The sequence below is a fragment of the Atractosteus spatula genome, unplaced genomic scaffold, assembly GCF_055471065.1.
Source record: "Atractosteus spatula isolate fAtrSpa1 unplaced genomic scaffold, fAtrSpa1.hap1 Scaffold_74, whole genome shotgun sequence".
Classification (NCBI taxonomy): Eukaryota; Metazoa; Chordata; class Actinopteri; order Semionotiformes; family Lepisosteidae; genus Atractosteus; species Atractosteus spatula.
Window position 1 is genome coordinate 30,001 of NW_028296906.1, and position 20,371 is coordinate 50,371.

The window sequence follows — 20,371 nt, forward strand, 5'->3', positions numbered from 1 at the left end:
GGGACCCGCACAGACCTCAGGGTGAGCGCCCCACCGCTGGCTCCATTAACACCGCTTCCAGCTGTAAGCTTTGCTTTTCCCTGTAGGTCACCCTCATCCGGGTACTGACCTGGCTCACAGCTTCTAAGCTTCAGTGGGTTTTCAGTTGCGAGTTGAAAGGGGATGCAAGTGATGGAGCCGCTCGCTGCAAAAGCCACTGCATTGGCCAGGAATCGAACCCTGGCCTCCCGCGTGGCAGGCGAGAATTCTACCACTGAACCACCAATGCACGCTGCAAGGGTCTACAAAAAAGACGCTTTTTTACCACTCTGTGCTGGATGTTGGGTCCCAAGGGAACTTCTGGACGAGTGAGAATTTTCTGCTATCAAGATTTGGTTTCGGAGACTTTTGGCAGCCTACAGATGCAGCCATTCAAAATGCGCGGGAGATACCGCATTATTTTGCGGTACGCTGTACGCAGTCTACCGCAAGCTACCGGTAAATACCGCGAGTTACCGTAAATTCTCCTATAATACGACAAGCAAAATAATAGTATCCGGAATTTCCGCAAGGTGGAGCTAATAAAGCTCAACCTCTCATGTTTGAGCTGTGGCCATCAAAGTCTTTAACGAAGATATTACTAATAGTATTAATAATGAATGAACTTGGACAAGCTGTAAGTGTAAACTCAAAGTATTGCCCTGGTCAACATTCTTTTTTTCATTGACCGTCTTTGTAAAAGTAACACCACAGCATTTCGCAATCACGCATTTGTTTCCAATCATGCAAAGTACAGTAATTTTTGAGAATCGATTCACCATGCCTTTCACATGCTCATAAAAGAGATTGATTTAGGAACATAAACATATTACCATATGAAAACTGTACTGTATACAGTATGTATATGTATATTTAATGTCTTAACTGTGCCCGTTTAAGTATTGAATATTCATATCTAATTTTACCACTGAAGGGAAATCTTAGTAGCTGAGGATAAAAAGAATAGGAGCATACTGCAACGCGTGTGAAGGCCATAAACGATATTAATTTTGGAACATAAACATAGAGTATATGGCTGGTCTCGGTACTTTAAAGAAAACATACACGAAACATGGTTTCATTATGACCAGAATCGGTCTTGAGATATTTTTAACTTGATTTACAGAATTTGAGAAGTATGTCTTAACACCGATACTACAGTGCTTAAGTACTGCTCACGTATATGTTTCTAGGTTTATATTATGCATTTCATACGGTCAAATTACTTTTGAGCAACTAATAAGAAGCGCAAAACGGTATGCGTTTTAGTTTCGTTTTGTGCTGGGACCCGTGGATTGATTAGAGATATCAAGTACATACAAGTCATTTTTTAAATGTTGTAGTTCGTCTTGAAAAAATGTTACGAGTACATCATCCATCAACAATTACACAGGTTCTGTTTTCATATTGCGGATTTTGGTTACGTAATATTATTTTCTAGATTTCACGTTGTGAATATATGATTTGGGCAAACAGAGCCGCAAAGAAGTACATTATGGGTTGTTGTTGTTTTTTTTGCAGTTTTATCTAGAACAAGCGATGCTTAAATCTTTGTCTGATTCTTGTGAAACTATCCACACGACAGTTACAGTACCTAGGAGTTGACTTCAGTGATGTCACTGATGGGATGTTTCTAAAAATCCATCCTCTGTAAAACGTCTTCTCTAGTTGTCCTGCATATGTATTCGCTAATGAAGCTGTGTGTTCTGAGCCTGGATCTCTACATTTCTGTATGAACCAGCTTAGAGGGCTAAAGACAGCTTGTGTTTAAATTGAGTGTAAGGCAATTTATGCTTCTAAAGTCATGGTCAGCATTTATTATTGTACTGTGCTGTAAACTTGTTCTGTGCCTAGTCACATTATTTTATAGCGTTTTTATAGTGTTATCAAATCCGGTGGTGCTGTGTGTTAGTTTCCTGACTCCCATGTCACATGGTCTGTGATTGAAACCTGTGAAACCGGTTTAATTCGTCACAGCCAGCACTCCGGCAGAGAGGGGGTTGTACTCGTAAAGTAGAAGCAGGCGAGATTTCCAGCGAAAGACACCTCCCCCCCACCCTCATACGATTCGCATTGTAATTACACATTGTAATTGTATTACACATTGTACACATGCTTAAAAGAGAAGAGAGAAAACGCAAGCCTTCTTCAGGTGTGAGGGTCTTCTGCTCAGAATGAAACGCTAAAATGTAATGTAGGCTCTGAATGGGTTCAATTATGATTTGGGCTTGATTAAGGTCGCTGCCTTTCATCTAAAACCCTACTTGAATCCTTCGAAACTAAAAATCAGTGTTTGTGAGTTCTAAATAAAGAGGTATCCAGGTAACAGTGAAACGGGCGGACAGTCTGGGGAGATTGCCCGTTTTCCATGTAAATAGTTCCCTGGTTCCGCACCCCTTGGTGTTTCTCTCGCTCTCTCTCGGGTCACCTGATCATTAGCTCAAAAGATTTCAGTGCTTTGTGTATATTCTAATGGTAGTGGGGGCAGGGTGTGTGCGAACAGGTTTGGTTGAAATTGCATTGGAGATCTATGTTCTTCACACCTGAAACATTTCCTCTGAAAGCATTTTCTTCGCAGTTTAACCGATCTTGTTACAGCATGTTACAGTTTACTATTATTAACCATATTAATTTTAAGTGCTTAATGCCATTTTTTGACCAGGCACGAATATTCTTAAGTCCATATCTTCGCAAGGGAATCAGTGCGAATTGCAATACTAATTAAATTAAAACTACTAACTACTAACTAATACTAATTAAAACAAACCAGAAACGTGTTGTTCTGTCTAATGACATTACAAGTGGAAAGATTACAGATTTTAATCGTCTTTAATTTTGTTACGTTATACATTTTAGAAACGTTTCATCCATACAAACACCACAAAACTATTTTCGATTGTATTTCTGAATAGTATGTTACACTTAGTTCACTGTTTTAAATACATCTAATTAAGAAAGTTAGGTGTTAGCATAAACTATTAGCAATCAATAATATTAAATTAAAGTTAAATACAAAACTAAAGAAAAAATAGGGTTAAATATAATTCAAAATATTTTGCTAACAATGTTAACTGTTTATGAATAATAAAATGTATTAACTAAGGAGTAGGATGGCACAGTTGTTAGTATGTTTTTTGTTTTGTTTCTTTTTCGTAAATACAACAGTAGTACCTGATGTCTGAAGTGGAAATCTAATAAGTAAATTGATTCTTAAAAATGTAGAGAGCTTTGAAAAAAATATATTGGTGCTTTTAGATAATATATTTCAAGGATGTAACTGCTGTGCTACAGTACGTGCAGAATTTTAGAAATCAGTTTGTCAACAAAGTACACTGTTTAGGTTAGTTTAGAAGACAATGTACCAAAACAATATATGCTGTCTGGGTCATTAGAATTAGCTGAAAGTAACTGATAAGCTTTGAATAACAAATCTAGTTTTTCTTCTCTCGCTCTATGATGTAATCTGTTTTCTCTTAGAGAAAGGGGAAGTTTTAGAAGGGACCAAGTGCTGAACTTTTTTACAGCGCAACGTCTTATAAAAACCCTGTTCTGCTTGTAACAAATTGAGTCTCTGGTTGCACTTTGCGAAGTGGTAGCAGGGCTCCCAATATTGCAATATTGAAATAAAGACCTTACTCAGGTGAGAACTCTCTCTTGTGGCATCCTTGATAGTTATATTTCCATGACATGTCTCAGTGGCTTTCAAAATTAAATTATGCATGCAAACCTGTGAACTAGAAAGATAACTAAGATACCCATCCATTTATAATGGTGGCGAAGTGGTTAGCATTGCTATCTTGCAGTACTGGGGTCCTAGGATCAATTCCTGCCATCCTGTGTGTGGGGGTTTTACATGTTCTCTCTGGGTTACATGGTTTTTCTCCATATGTGTGATATGACTCCCTCTCGCACTCCGAAACATTCTGGTAAGTTAATTGGTTTATGGGAAAACTGGCCCTGGTGTGTGTGTGTTTGTGTCTGTCTGTCCTGTGATGGACTGGCGCTATGTCCAGGGTCCGTTGCTTACTGGGATAGGCTCCAAATCCTCTGTACTGGATAAAGAGATTAGAAATGGATGGAAGTAAAGGCACTGTGTGGATGGAACTATACACAGTGTTAGAAACCCACGATGAAATGGCAGCATCTCACTGAGAATAAAATATTTAATAGTGCTGGCTTAAGGAAACAGCCTTTCCACCTCTCTTGCACATCAGTATCCATACCTAGTTATTTAAACAAATTGCCTCTAATTATAAACATCTTAATATGCTGGCTCTGTGGATCCGCATCAGCTATGTTTGCCCATTCCTTCAATTCATGTGCATCCAACACACAGTTCAATGCCAGCAACTACACATAATCTAAAATACAATCCTTATTTCAGTATCTATGTAAACATATAGTCTGTTAACTTCATCATCTTCATCAAAAGTATGCCTAACCCCATTAGGAAGTGTTCTTGTTATAAGTGTATTCCTCAGCTTTCGCCAAATTATCTTCTTCTTGCCAACATCTCTAGTCTTTTATCCTGCAATAACTCAGCCAACACTTAAATCTCCAAAAGCTGCTTGTGTTAATTTCTTTAAATCACAAATATCATGTGTAAATACTGGCCATGTAATACTCTGCATTGTGGAATAATAGTTTATTTTAAAGGGAACTAGAGAAATCAAGAAAGGCTTTTTTTCTAGAATTAATAAATGCACATCCTGTTCACTGGTGAAATTAAATCCACACTGAGCAATCTTCAATATGTTCAGAATATGACAGCAAGAATCCTATCAGGGATGCATTACACCTGTTTTCAAGTCCTTGCACTGGTTACCTATCAGATTTCGAGTCAACTTCAAAATCCTTATCCTCCTTATACAGATGCAGCCATTCAAAGTGCGCGTTACAGACACGTACCGCAGGTGGCGTCGCTCAGTGTGACGCAAGATGACGCGTGGCACCGCAGTACGTGATTGGTTGACCAACAGGGGCACTCGTGGTTCGTTGGTTTGTCGTAGAAAGACTTACAGTACAGTAAACGTCTTTGCTGTGCCCGTTGTAGATATTGAATTTTACCACTGAAGGGAAATCTTAGTAGCTGAGCATAAAAAGAATAGGAGCATACTGTAACGCGTGTGAAGGCCATAAATGATATTAATTTTGGAACATAGACATACAGTATATAGCTTTTCTTGGTACTTTAAAGAAAAAAATACACACCAGTATTCCATTTCTCCCTAACGATTTTAAGCATCGAAGTATTTAACTAGCATGTGAAATAGCGTGTGAAAAAGTGGTAGTTTTAAGCTTTTCTGCTAATATAATATGGAATCGCGTATCTAAAGAATTTAATAACGGTATTCGTGTGCTGCGACAGGGCTGTGTAGGGCTGTTTCGCCTGCCTGTTCATGCGTGCTGTCTTGTAGCCGACTGGTCTAGGTGCGTGACTACCAGCGGGCAGGTTGTGTGTTCGAATCCAGCTGGTGCTAGACTTTTCTTTTAACAAATATTTCTTCGAAAAAATAGAATAGCGATATTATGGACAATCAATTGACTTTTATATTTCAAACTATCGCAACATGATCGATATTTGCGATATTTTGAACATATCTTCCCTTCTGACAGTGGCTCCTGCTTCTATTGTGTGTGTCTGTGCAACAGAGTAAATTTTTATAGAGAAATGGAGGCTGGACAGTATGCGTTACAATATAAACATTTATATTGATTTAAATCGTGTTCTGATTTAAATCGCAAACGCATGTTTAATTATATGTGTTTTTTAATCATAATCAGGCTAATGCAACATAAATTGATACAGTATCTTTGTCTTCTAAGTATCTTAATAAACTTTCAGCATAGCTTTCTACCCGTCAAGATTTATATTTCTTGGGATTTTGGGATCAAATGTGGAAGGATTAGATTATAATCGTTTTTATTTGTCAAATACGTGATTGTATTACTGAATGTTATGTGACACCTACAGCAGTTCACTGCTTTAAATACATCGAATTAAGAAAGTTATGAGTAGCACTTTAGAACTTTTTTCTGAACCAGGGAAAATCTGATCATGTTTCTCTATAACAATAATAAAAAACTTTATTTTACATATCGCCTTTAAAAGTGGCATCTCAAAGCAATACAGTAGATCGAAAAACAGTTAAAAGGGACCAAATTAAATACCAGACAATCGCAAACGCGTTTTCAATAAAATTATTTTATTCATTCAGCAGTTTGTGAGAGGGACATCCAGCAGGGAGAGACACACACACCGGTTTTCATTGACAAAATTGTTTTTTTTCAATTCCTCTTGTCTAACAGGAATGTTTTGTTTGTGGACAGACTGTTAGACAAAAGGAAAAGACCGCCTCCTCCTATGAAGCATTAATCGCGTATCTAAGGAAAATTGCAGTATACCTTTGTTCATGCACATCATTATACAGTACAGTATCTCAATTTGTATTTCGATTAAAAAAAATCGTTTGCCCAGCCACTACTGTTGTTATTGTTTTTATCCTGTAAAGCGTTTCCTTTTTCTGCGTTTTCCATTTCCTTTTTCTGATCACTCGCTTTCTGGATACACATCTCACCTGTCCTGTTCTTTGTTTTCCTGGTTTGCTGATTATGCCTGCTGCGGTCCACTCCTACCCTCACACCTAAAGAATACTATTTTAAATTTCTTGGCGCAGTTCATTAACCCTTGTATGTGCTGTCCGCGCCGAAAATGCAATTAAAAAAAAGTCAAAAAACGCGCTCAAAATACAATTTATAGCTTAATAAGATACACTCCACAGGCAAATTTAATTGTGTGTTAGTTTCCTGACTCCCAGTATTTAAACTGCGACACTGATCATTCATCTCTAAATAAACTTTATTTTATATAGCGTTTTATGCGAATAGGTAATAAGATTGCTCATAAACCTAATCGCTTTTTCTACATAAACACAGCGTGATTGCTCTCTGAAAATGCTTTTCCTTTATTTTTAAAGTAGGCTCAGATTTCAACTATAGATCGTATTATTATAAACTTTCTTGGAAAAATGTATTTTATGTAAACCATGTTTGCTATTAATTCATTTAGGGCTAAAATACGTTCATTGTCTTCCAATCGAGTCGAGTTGACATTGGAAGCCTGCCACACCCGGACTGTTAAACCAACGCATTAGCACGTCAAAGCCCGTATTGGTATTGAGCCAGTATTGTCTTTAGTATTCCCCCCCTCTCCCCTCAATTCAATTCAATTCAAGGTGTTATATTTGCATGACAGATGGGTACAAGCAGTGTTGGGTATGTATGTTGTAATGCTTTCGGCAGACAGGCACTGTGTAAGAGCCGGCGCACCAGAGGAGCGCACTGAGGGAGCGTCTGCATTTATAACTTAGTTTTTAAAATTAGACAAGCAATATGAAGCATCTCCTTTTACGTTTAAGTCCCTTAAATACATTGAGCCAGCCACTACTGTTGTTATTGTAGTGGTTTGTCATCACTTAAGATTGCTTTTGATACCATCCTTACACAAAGCAGAAGGGAGATCTTAGTGCCTAAGCATAAAAAGAATAGGAGCATACTGCAACGCGTGTGAAGTCCATAAACGATATTAATTTTGGAACTTAAACATACAGTATATGGCTGGTCTCGGTACTTTAAAGAAAACATACACACCAGTATTCCATTTCTCCCTAAACATTTTAAGCATCGAATTCTTTAACTAACGCGATACCGGAGTCAACAAGCATACTTTTAGAATTTGATTAAAAGGGAATATAATATGGAATCGCATATCTCAAGAAATTAATAACGATATAATTATATTCATGTTGCAAAAGAACTGCAACGGACATAAAAACTCCCTTGCTTTTAACAGAGCGTTCCATAATTTCTAACTACGAAAATGCCAGGTGAAAGGATTTGTAAACATATTTTGTTAAAGCGAGTCAGTTTTTTCCGCAACACATAAAAGACATTTTTCCAAGAAAGTTTAGCCTTTGTCACTAATGAAACCACTAAATAAAGACATAAATCTAGAAATCTTAAGATTTGTTTTATTTAATGTTGGTAGCAGGATGAACTGTCAGAGTGTATATTTTGTCGCAGAGTTGCTGCAAGATGTTAACAGTGAAAAAGGTATTTAGAAATGAGTTATTTCAAGATGAAAATTTTCAGAATAATTGCAAATCTAGCAGGATAGAGAAAGCACAGAAAACTGGCAGTTAGATTGATCAGACTAGTATGAAAAGTCATTTAGCAAAGGGAATGAGAAGAGTGACAAACTAGTATACTTTAGATCTTTTTAAATCTGATCATTTTTCCCTATAACAATAATAAAAAACTTTATTTGATATATCACCATTAAAGGTGGCATCTCAAAGCAATACAGTAGATGTAAAAACAGATAAAAGGACCACAGATTACAAAGTAAATGCATATAAGAAAGACAAGCAGTTAGAGGTGCTACCAAAATTAGAAAATGAAGCAGATACAGACACTAAGTCTTCTGAAAAGATTCTGAGGTTAGATTTAAACTGGCCCTGGTGTGTGTGTGTTTGTGTCTGTCTGTCCTGTGATGGACTGGCGCTATGTCCAGGGTGTATTCTGCCTTGTGTCCGTCGCTTACTGGGATAGGCTCCAAATCCTCTGTACTGGATAAAGAGATTAGAAATGGATGGAAGTAAAGGCACTGTGTGGATGGAACTATACACAGTGTTAGAAACCCACTATGAAATGGCAGCATCTCACTGAGAATAAAACATTTTATAGGGCTGGCTTAAGGAAACAGCCTTTCCACCTCTCTTGCACATCAGTATCCATACCTAGTTATTTAAACAAATTGCCTCTAATTATAAACATCTTAATATGCTGGCTCTGTGGATCCGCATCAGCTATGTTTGCCCATTCCTTCAATTCATGTGCATCCAACACACAGTTCAAAGCTAGCAACTACACAAAATCTAAAATATGAGCTCTACTTGCCACTTACAATACCAACAGTACCAGCTAACTTTAGTAGTGACATTTTCATGGATCTTTTTAACAATAAAATTTACAACATCAGACTTCAGACACAATTAAACAGGGCTCAAAAAAGTCTGGTACAAACATTTTCAGCATGGAATAAACCTTTACTTTATGGTATAAACCTTAAATGGATTCATATTCTCAATAAGATTTGGTGCTCAGTAACATGACTTAGAAAATGACAGAAGACATACGTATCATGCTTATCCTTCTATTTTTCATAATTGTAAACTCCTTAAGGCAGTTACATTTTCTCTGTTCTGACCTGGAGTTACAGAGAAATTTAAATTCTAATAAGAGATTTGTAATGAGGAAAGTCATACCAATCACTCATACCAGGATTTGCAATCACAATACAAATACTTTCTTTCTGTATGTGTTTATTTTGCAGTTTGAGTCTATGGCATTCCTTTGGGGGTCTATACTCCAAGGCATGACTTTTTTATGGGAACATGACATTTTTTTTAAAGTCTTTTAATGCAAGCTTCATATAAACCCTTAGCAGTGGTTACTGTCTGGAGCAGGTACTTGAATGGCACAGATTCATTGAAATGATTCAATTTCTTTTGAAAATATTTGGGATAATACATATTCCAGAAATCACAGCCGTTGAATTATCCAGAAATTAATTTCTCTCAGGGTGTATTTAACCCCTCATGGATGGCATTGTATGAAATGAGTTTGAAGTTCCCCATTTGCCTCTATTATGAGATGCTGTGGACACTATTTTATACATTTTAGGAGTGTCCATAGGAAGGTATGTTCTAGAAAGAGTGAACTTCTGTTTTGCCATTATTTTTAATAGGGGCGTTACATGTTTACACTTGGTGCTCCTACTAGAGGAGAGGATATGATTAATCTAGGCTTATCACAGAAACTGAAACACATCTGGTTGGTGAGTCTACTGTGGGTAAAATGTTACTGGTACCGCATGTTGTAAAGCTCGGTATTTTCTCTCTTGGCCTGACTTTTTTTAATGTCTGAGTGTTAGAATCCATGTTGTTGCTGGTAAGGGAATGGTAGGTGCTGTGATTGACACAGTCAAAGCCTTGTACAGAGATACCATTGTAGCTGTTTGACAGTATTTTAGATGCCCTTAGTTAAAAGCATGGGAGGAAGTACTGCCAAGGGAAGGGGGGGAGCAAGGATTTTTTCTTTGATTTTGTGAGGTTATTTTTTGTTATATTGTGTTTCAGAAAGCAAGAAAATAAGATTTACTGTATGATAAAAAGAGAAAGAGCTGGAGTAGATCCTCAGATCAGTTTGCTACCAGCAATCAAACAAAAAAATGGAAAGAATTGTCTCCTCCTGATTGGAACCTTTCTTACTGTCTTATTATAATTTATCAGGCTATCTTTTAATTTCCACTGAGAGAAGGAAGTCACTTGTCATGCAGCTATTTTATTCTTCATTGCACAATATGCTCTAAGTTAGCAAATGAAACATGAAATAAATCAAGAATACGATTAACATGAATGTATAAACATCCAAACTATACTTTATCACATTTAATTATTGGGTTAGCTTTTTATTGAGCCAAAATGTTATAAATGTGTGAACGTCTGTAAAATGGAAATATTTATATTTTTCTCTTTTCTGTTACCTGCCTGACAGCATTTTGTATCCCATTCAGTATATTACTGGAAAATATTAGACCCAACCTAAAGAATTCATGGGGGTAGTGGGACACAGTACTGCAACGAGTCTCCTAAAGGGACAGAGCTATTAGTACTTATGTGTTTGAGTCTGGAGAATATAGTAAACTCTAAACATTAAGGGAATGCATGGAATCGGAAAATATAAATTGCATAGTACACAAGACTTAACTGGTTTTATTCTAGGAAAGCAGACAAGACTGAGTCATGGGACTCAGAGGATCCAAGGCTAGACTGAGTATAATAGGCTTCGGGCTTCTATTGTGACATCTACTGTAAATTACAAAAATGTTAAAAGTAAACAAAATAAAGTAACTAGAATGTGGTCTGAAATCACCCCTTTAGACACCCCTTTTACTTCACTGGAGTCAGATATGAAAGGCAATAGTCTCCCGTTCTGTCTGCTGTGTGTTGCAGCAGAGGGACTCCCTGCAGCTGAAAGGGGCAGAGTAACTTGCATGCCCTCTAGTACAGTTTACACATGCACGACTTTAAAAGCTAGCAAGACAGGTTTCGATTCACATTAGCTGGCGAGCCTTGTTAAAAAACGAATGATAATGTAACATGCCATTTGTTCATGAACAAAGTTATACTGAGATTTCCTAAGATACGTGATTAAAAAATAAATAAATAAAAATTGGAATCTCCTGCGGAACACATTCCATAAGAATCAGCGGTTTTACAGTATATATCGCCTTTAAAGGTGGCTTCTCAAAACGCTTTACGGGATAAAAACAACCAGAACAGCAGCAACAACAATATTGTATTTCGTTGCATTTTGAAAACCAAGTAATAACTTAACTATACAGTACGTGCAAACGTTTCGTATGTTGCTGTCGTGAATGCCTGCGTACCCATAAGTATTTTATTTGCCTTGAGTCTGTCTACAGTATCTCTGTCCCACTACCCCCCTCTCTCCCTCAATTCAATTCAATTCAAGGTGTTTTATTTGCATGACAGATGGGTACAATTCTTGTTGGGAATGTATACTTTGATATTTACACCCGGCGCGGCACCGAGGGAGCGTCTGCATTTATAACTTGGTTTTTAAAATTAGTCAAGCAATATGAAGCATCTCCTTTAACTTTTAAGTCCCTTAATACATTGAGCACAGCTTTCTCACCATCCTTACACAAAGCAGAAACTGTCCGATGACTCACAGTACAAGTGGAAAGATTACAGATTTTAATCGTCTTTAATTTTGTCTTTAATTTTGCCTGTGGAGTGTATCTTATTAAGCTATAAATTGTATTTTGAGCGCGTTTTTTGACTTTTTTTTAATTGCATTTTCGGCGCGGACAGCACATACAAGGGTTAATGAACTGCGCCAAGAAATTTAAAATAGTATTCTTTAGGTGTGAGGGTAGGAGTGGACCGCAGCAGGCATAATCAGCAAACCAGGAAAACAAAGAACAGGACAGGTGAGATGTGTATCCAGAAAGCGAGTGATCAGAAAAAGGAAATGGAAAACGCAGAAAAAGGAAACGCTTTACAGGATAAAAACAATAACAACAGTAGTGGCTGGGCAAATGATTTTTTTTAATCGAAATACAAATTGAGATACTGTACTGTATAATGATGTGCATGAACAAAGGTATACTGCAATTTTCCTTAGATACGCGATTAATGCTTCGTAGGAGGAGGCGGTCTTTTCCTCTTGTCTAACAGTCTGTCCACAAACAAAACATTCCTGTTAGACAAGAGGAATTGAAAAAAAACAATTTTGTCAATGAAAACCGGTGTGTGTGTCTCTCCCTGCTGGATGTCCCTCTCACAAACTGCTGAATGAATAAAATAATTTTATTGAAAACGCGTTTGCGATTGTCTGGTATTTAATTTGGTCCCTTTTAACTGTTTTTCGATCTACTGTATTGCTTTGAGATGCCACTTTTAAAGGCGATATGTAAAATAAAGTTTTTTATTATTGTTATAGAGAAACATGATCAGATTTTTCCTGGTTCAGAAAAAAGTTCTAAAGTGCTACACATAACTTTCTTAATTCGATGTATTTAAAGCAGTGAACTACTGTAGGTGTCACATAACATTCAGAAATACAATCACGTATTTGACAAATAAAAACGATTATAATCTAATCCTTCCACATTTGATCCCAAAATCCCAAGAAATATAAATCTTGATGGGTAGAAAGCTATGCTGAAAGTTTATTAAGATACTTAGAAGACAAAGATACTGTATCAATTTATGTTGCATTAGCCTGATTATGATTAAAAAACACATATAATTAAACACGCGTTTGCGATTTAAATCAGAACACGATTTAAATCAATATAAATGTTTATATTGTAACGCATACTGTCCAGCCTCCATTTCTCTATAAAAATTTACTCTGTTGCACACACACACACAATAGAAGCAGGAACCACTGTCAGAAGGGAAGATATGTTCAAAATATCGCAAATATCGATCATGTTGCGATATTTTGAAATATAAAAGTCAATTGATTGTCCATAATATCGCTATTCTATTTTTTCGAAGAAATGTTTGTTAAAAGAAGAGTCTAGCACCAGCTGGATTCGAACACACAACCTGCCAGCTGGTAGTCACGCACCTAGACCAGTCGGCTACAAGATAGCACGCATGAACAGGTAGGCGAAACAGCCCTACACAGCCCTGTCGCAGCACACGAATACCGTTATTAAATTCTTTAGATACGCGATTCCATATTATATTAGCAGAAAAGCTTAAAACTACCACTTTTTCACACGCTATTTCACATGCTAGTTAAATACTTCGATGCTTAAAATCGTTAGGGAGAAATGGAATACTGGTGTGTATTTTTCCTTTAAAGTGCCGATTCCTGGAATCTGACTGGCTGACACCCCTCTGAAGTGGTTCCATAAAATCTGGTATACGGAAAAGAAAGCGTTGATAAATACAAGTGTCTTTTAATACACTCTTTGCTGTGCTCTTGAGGATCCTTGTGATATTTTAAGCTCTAGTTGAATGATAGGTGTCGCATTTTAAATCATTTTCGTAGTTAGAAATTATGAAACGCCCTGTTAAAAGCAAGGAAGTTTTTATGCCCATTGAAGTAAAACAAAATGCCTGACAAAGTATGGCTTGGACAGATTCCAAGTGCTTGTACAAATGTGCTAAAGAAATTATACTTTGAGTATACAGCTTGTCCAAAGTCATCCATTATTAATACTATTAGTAATATCTTCAGTAAAGGCTTTGATGCATAAATATTTCTGATAAAGGTAGGTTGTGTACTTTTGTCCAACTGAGCAATCTTGCTTTCATAAAATATACCAACATTTTAATGACTGATGATTAACATGCTGTAATACACAGTTCAAAATTAAAGGCTCAAATGCTGTACATGAGAGGTTAAGCTCCCCCTGGCGGTTTTACAAGGCGACGCCGGATAGTTAACCACGTGACACCACGTTAACTGCGTCATACTGCGTGATACTGCGACACGCCCACCGGGGTATGCCGCGAAATACCTCACTCATTTTGAATGGCTGCATCTGTATACTGTCCTACAACTGTTATTATTGATCACCGAATTATTGTACTTGACATGACTTCATTCAGCCTTTCCTGAACGTCTATGACAGGCAGAGAGAGTGCTGTTTCTGGTGCGATCTTTTGCAGCTGACATTTCACTGTTTTAAACGAACAAGAAATTAGATTGCTCATAAATCAGTTATTCTATATAAACACAGCGTAATTGCCCTCCGAAAATCCTCTTTTTCTTGTTCGTTTTAGAGACCTTGATCGAAACTGATTTTAGATGTCAGAAAGGATTTATTTTCTCTGTATTTCCTACATTGCTTTGTCGAGATTTTAACTTTATATCTAACTTTATATCTAGGCTCAGATTTCAACTATAAATCGTACAGTAATTAATAGCAGTAAATACTGATGTTTTGCGCCCTCTTACCACAAAAATATATGTTTTGTAGTTGGGATTAACTTTATTTCGTACGCGTAGCTACTCCGATTCGGACACCGAACAGTTAAAGATGGCGGCAAATCAGACACCCAGAGAGGGGGCGTCTTCTCGCCTCCATAACTAAAATGCCAAATAGGAGTGGCTTAAGCGACATACACAGTCGTGTAACTGACAGTTTGAGGTAGCCTATCGTGTAAATTTCGCTTTGTTGCTGATAGGTTAAGCTTTCGAAACTCTGCCCCAAAGTCATGTGACTGATTTTTCGCCCTGTTTCGTTGGTTAAACGCAATGATCACAAGCACCACCATGGTAACTGGGATGTGTAGTTTTTAATTCCGTTTGAATTATAACTGTACGTACTGTCTTCATATTTGGCCAGGGCTTTAAAGAGAAGGTGCGCCAAAAAATTTCGGTGCCGTCGTCTCCGCTTTAAAGGTACCCCCGTGCTGGAAGAATTTGACCTCGGAACGTTTGCCCAGCGTAGTTATAGTGGACATAAAAACAAGAGTTCGCTGGCATTATATCCTAGAAGACACAGACCGGCACCAGACCGGTAAATGCTTGATGAACTAGGGATTGGACAGTTTCCAAGTGCTTGTACAATCGATGGAAATGTTCAAATAAATGTGCAAAAGAAATAAACAAAATAATCATTTATTTCTTTATCATATTAGCTAGCTAATATCCTCTCTTTGCTAGTTAGTGGCTGTGTTTCTGCGTTGGGTAGCAACGGGTGACTGTTCTCAGGCGGAAGATGTAAACAGCTTAATTTTCGTGTTAAATAATTTTTAAAAATTAAAATTCATTCTATACAGCAATCACATATTTGGGTACCGTTTCATACAACTTTCATGCTTAAAATGTTTAGGGAGAAATGGAAGACTGGTGTGTATTTTTTCTTTAAACTATCAAGACCAGCCATACACAGTACAGTTAATGTACATACAGTAATGTTTATGTTCCTAAATTAATATCGTTTATGACCTTCAGATGCGTTATGCTCCTCTTCTTTTTATGCTCAGCTACTAAAATTTCCCTTTAGTGGTAAAATTCCATATAAATATTCAAAACTAAGCAGATTGAAATGTGCACAGTAAAGACATTAGATGATTAAATCTTTTCACTACCAACCAATGCACCACGAGTGCCCCTGTCGGTCATTTTGGCCAGCCAATCACTTACCGCGGTGCCCTACGGTGCCCTGCGGGTTGGTTACTGTACCATGGGTTTTTACCGCTCATTTTGAATGGCTGCATCTGTAGGTTGTCTCTCGCAGTGTTCAGGAATTGCATTCCGAAACTGAGTCAGATCAAAAGTTGTAAGAAAAGCACCTATGGTGTCGGTTCGAACAGCTTTATTGATTCGATGTTAAAGGCCGGAAATGGGGCACAAGACACGCGACCGCAAAAAGCGTCGCCATCTGCTTCCAGCTGCAAAATGCCGTTTGTGGACGCTGAAGCATTTGAACTTGAACTTTATTGCCATATGTAACCGGTACTGGTACAATGGAATTCTTACTTACAGAAGGTCTCTCGATTGTAAAACAAGTGTAAAAAACAAGACAAAGTGCAAACAGTGCATCAAGACAATGTACAAACAAACAATAGACAATGTGCAAGTAAACATGTAGACATTTCTTTCCAAGGCAGCGGGTACAAGCGATCTCGCGTTTTAAAACCACCAGGAAAAGCAGAAAGGCACTTTTCCTTGCTTGCGCCAGCACACGACGACGTGAGGAGGACACCGTAGTCGGTAGGATTCGAGCCTGCGCGGGGAGACCCCAATGGATTTCTAGTCCATCGTCTTAACCACACGGCCACGACTACAGTGAGCACCGCTGTTGCTGCGTTCTTGCTACAATCTCACATGGATCGCGAGGCGCTGGCGGAAACCTTTTTCAAAGTCGTTCTCCATTAAAAAAAAAACCTTTCCAAAATACAAGCCTTGCAGACAGACACGCCTCAGAGGACTTAAGGGTGGCTTCATGTGGGAATGATAAAGTCTCCCCGTCCGGACAGGAAAATGGCACTTTGTTAGACACAAAGAAACAATCAACAACAGAGAAATGTCCACAAGCATTTAAGAAGCCGCACCATGTTCTTGCTACAATCTCACACGGATCGCGAGACGCCGGCGGAAATCTTTTTCAAAGTCGTTCTCCGTTAAAAAAAAAAACCTTTCCAAAATACAAACCTTGCAGACAGACACGCCTCAGAGGACTTAAGGGTGGCTTCATGTGGGAATGATAAAGTCTCCCCGTCCGGACAGGAAAATGGCACTTTGTTAGACACAAAAAAACAATCAACAACAGACAAATGTCTACAAGCATTTTAGAAGCCGCACTTGAAATAGCTCTTATATTCGTGTTAGACGCAGGAATCGCCTTTTTATTGACGTTCTTACGAACACCATGGAAAGCAAAATAAAGCAAAGCAGAGCAGAACAAAACGAACAAAATAAAACCCTCACGTCCTGCACTTGAATATAATGCCGTTACGTGCCGAAGCGGTATTGGACGTCATCCTAGCACTGCAACCCGGGGCGTACGGTATATGGGAACGAGCACACGTCACGAATCGTCTCTAATCACTCCCTGCACTGTAAGGCGCCTTGAAGCGTGCACCCTCAACATTCATCTTTGCGCATCTGTGAAAGGTAAACTCTTGAGCAAACTCTGAACCAGACGCTCAAACTCCAGCTAGGATTAGGGGTCGCATTCCCATGCTACTTGAACACTTTGTTCAAACCAGGCTGTCCGGACATGAGTTGGCGCGCTCCAGATTTTCTTTTTTATTTTTTTTCCCTCGTACTCGAGGGTCATTTTCCTGTTCCACATGCAATTTCAACATCTTCCTTGGGAGATGTCAAGCCAGCAAGCCACTGCTGTGCTTCAGTGGCCGGTGTGGAGTTCAGTGGCCCTGTTGTACACGGAAAGCACATTGAGCTCCTTGGACATGAAAAGTTCCAGTTAAAAGCCATTTGTCATCCTTTCTCTTGGTGTCGATGTTGCTATTGTATGTAAAGGTGGCAACTTGCTCAGCGAGCAGGCGGAGCGCACAGCGAATGCAGATGTGTCTGAGTTGTGTGCCCAAGTGGCTGCAAAAGGACAGAGCTCCTGGCGCGCTGTGGCTTAGTTGGTTAAAGCGCCTGCTTAGTAAACAGGAGATCCCGGGTCCGAATCCCAGCGGTTCCTTTTTTTTGGTCTGTCTTCTCGAACAGGACTGGTCATTATGGACAACCGCCTACGGCTAGACTTAATTAAATGCAAGTATTCATTTCCTGTCTTGAACGACTTGTTTTTCTTAGAATGCAACTTGCAAAACATGAAATGCAAACCTTGCTAATCAGCGCTCGCGGCTGGAAAACAAAAAAGAAGTCAGCAATGTTTTTTCTTTAACCTTAACCCTGCTAATGGAGAAGAGTTAAACGACCGAGTCTACGCAGCTTAAACGGTCCGCACGTCGGGTTCTTAGCTGAAAGGGTGGTAAATCAGGCTCACCCAGTCCTTAATCTTTTAAAGAGGATAAAAAATTGAACCTAGTCGCCACATCACATACATCCTGTTCAATGATAAGAAGGTGACATCTGTCCTCGCTCCAGAGTAAATCACACGTTGAGGGCATTTTTTTTCCACTTTACCGTGAGTCAGGCTCGGTTGCACACAGGCGAGAGCAGAGCAATGAGGTCACGGGGACAGGGGAGTCACACGCTGGCGGTTTGAACACGCGGAAGATCACTGAGGGATCTACAGTATATGGACCCTCTGTGCGCCACCCGTCCAAACTCTGGACTCTGAATCCTGCCATCCGAGTTTAGATCTCGGCGGAACCTGAGCCGCAGTTCCTTCTTAAAACGTAATCTGGTGAGCATTTCTAGAATCGTACTTGTATAGATGCAGCCTTTAATGTGTTGCTAGGTTAAAATTGATGACTTCTTGAACTTCAGTAGGCAATTGCCCTCTTGATTTCGGATTTAATTGCTTTACTACAGGGGTGCTTTTTTGATGACAGAGTCATGTTCAGGTACTTTGCTGGATGGAGGAAGCTCATTTCGGACTCTGTGATCTGCTCACCTGGAAAGGTCTGCTGTACTACTACAAGAGAGAAGTAGAGTCTGGAAGAAGGGACAATTTTATGATGCTTTGGAAGAAAGTGTTTTTTTTTTCTTTGAAATCGAAATGAATCAGAATATCAGTGCAAAGGACAAACTCTTGGTTTGGTTTAAAGAGATATGGTTTTAAACAGACACAATGTAGAAAACAGGTGTTTCTCACTTTTGGAAAAGAATGGACCGGGGGTAATGTTTTACTAGTTGCAGTGCTGAGCTCACTGGGTTGCAGTCATGCAGTGTGACACCAGGGCCAGTGGCGCAATGGATAACGCGTCTGACTACGGATCAGGAGGTTGTAGGTTCGACTCCTGCCTGGCTCGGGTCACTTTTAAACGCATCAGGCTACTCCCTAAGTAGCCTGTGCTACTTACTGTATGTGGGTGTAATCGTACCCAGTACGAGATTTCCTTCATGTAAATGAACTGCACCTGGGCTCAGTACGGTGCTGAGAGCCCAGCGTTGCTGTTCTAATTAGCACGCACTGCATCGGCTATGAACCCGAACATTTCAATTATTCCGATCAGTAAGTCAACACGTAGTCCACATGAAAGGTAGAAATATTCTCTTGTCTGTCTCTTGTTTGTATATAACTGAATGTCCCTGACAATGTACTGTTAGTTTTAATTGAAGAACGGCATTTGTGTTCAAATATAGCAGACAAGTTTACGTAACTGCTCATGCGACACTCAGTTGTAATTAGTCAAGAAATAAAGTCGAACAACAGCTGAGGGTTTGAATGTGAACGTATCAGATTGCAGCGCCTTTTACTTCCATTGACAAATGATAGAGATTCGAAGAGAGATCCTTCAGACTGGCAAGCAAACCCACGGCTTTTTCGGTTTTCTATCTAGGCAACGTTGGTGTCTGCAATAGCATAAATGAAAGCACGATGCAATTTCTGTGGCTACATTTGTTGCACTTCATGCACAGTAAGAGTGTTTCTAACACCAAATAAAAACTCAACAATTAGCGATCACGCCTTCTCCTCAGTTAACCCACTGAAACCCTCGCTGATAAGAATTCTTTACTGCGTGCTTTACGAGCACCTATCTTGTCGGTTCTTTGAGCTTTATTGATCCGATTTTCAAAGGCATAAGTAGAGCACCAGACGTGCGAACGCAAAATGTGTGGTTATCTGAAGAATTGATTTCCATGGCAGCGGGTCCAAGCGATTTAGCGTTTTTATAGTACCAGAAAAGGAGAAGCGGCACTTCGCCTCTGCCACGCAGGCACACTACAACGTGCGGCAGCCGCCGTAGACGACAGGATTTGAACCTGCGCGGGGAGTCCCCACCAGATTTCGAGTCCATCGCCTTAAACACTCGGCCACGACTACGGCGAGCTCGCCACTGCCGCATTCCTCCTATAATCTAACACGAGTGCGAGGTGGCTGGGGAAACCTTTTCAGAGTCGCTCCCCGTTAAAAAAAAATACCTTTGACAAAATACGTGCCGGCAGACAGACACGCCTCCGAGGGTTTAAGGGTGGCTTCACGTTCAAAGGATAAAGTCTCCCCGTCCTGATGTCAAAATGCAACTTTGGCAGACAGAAAAAACATCAACAAACCACAAATGTGGACAAGGATTTTACAAGCTGCACCACACTGCACTTTGAAAAGCATTTAAATTAGTGTTAGACGCAGGAATTGCCTTTGGTTTACGCG

The 20,371-nt window shown here is 39.1% G+C and overlaps 2 non-coding genes across 2 annotated transcripts; one reads left to right on the forward strand and one right to left on the reverse strand.

Moving 5' to 3' along the window:
• Window positions 1–18,955: 18,955 nt before the first annotated feature.
• On the forward strand, window positions 18,956–19,028 carry trnar-acg (transfer RNA arginine (anticodon ACG)). The gene has a single exon. It is a non-coding gene; the product is annotated as a tRNA-Arg (tRNA).
• Window positions 19,029–19,962: 934 nt separating this feature from the next.
• trnas-cga (transfer RNA serine (anticodon CGA)) lies at window positions 19,963–20,044 on the reverse strand. The gene has a single exon. It is a non-coding gene; the product is annotated as a tRNA-Ser (tRNA).
• Between the last annotated feature and the right edge of the window lie 327 nt (window positions 20,045–20,371).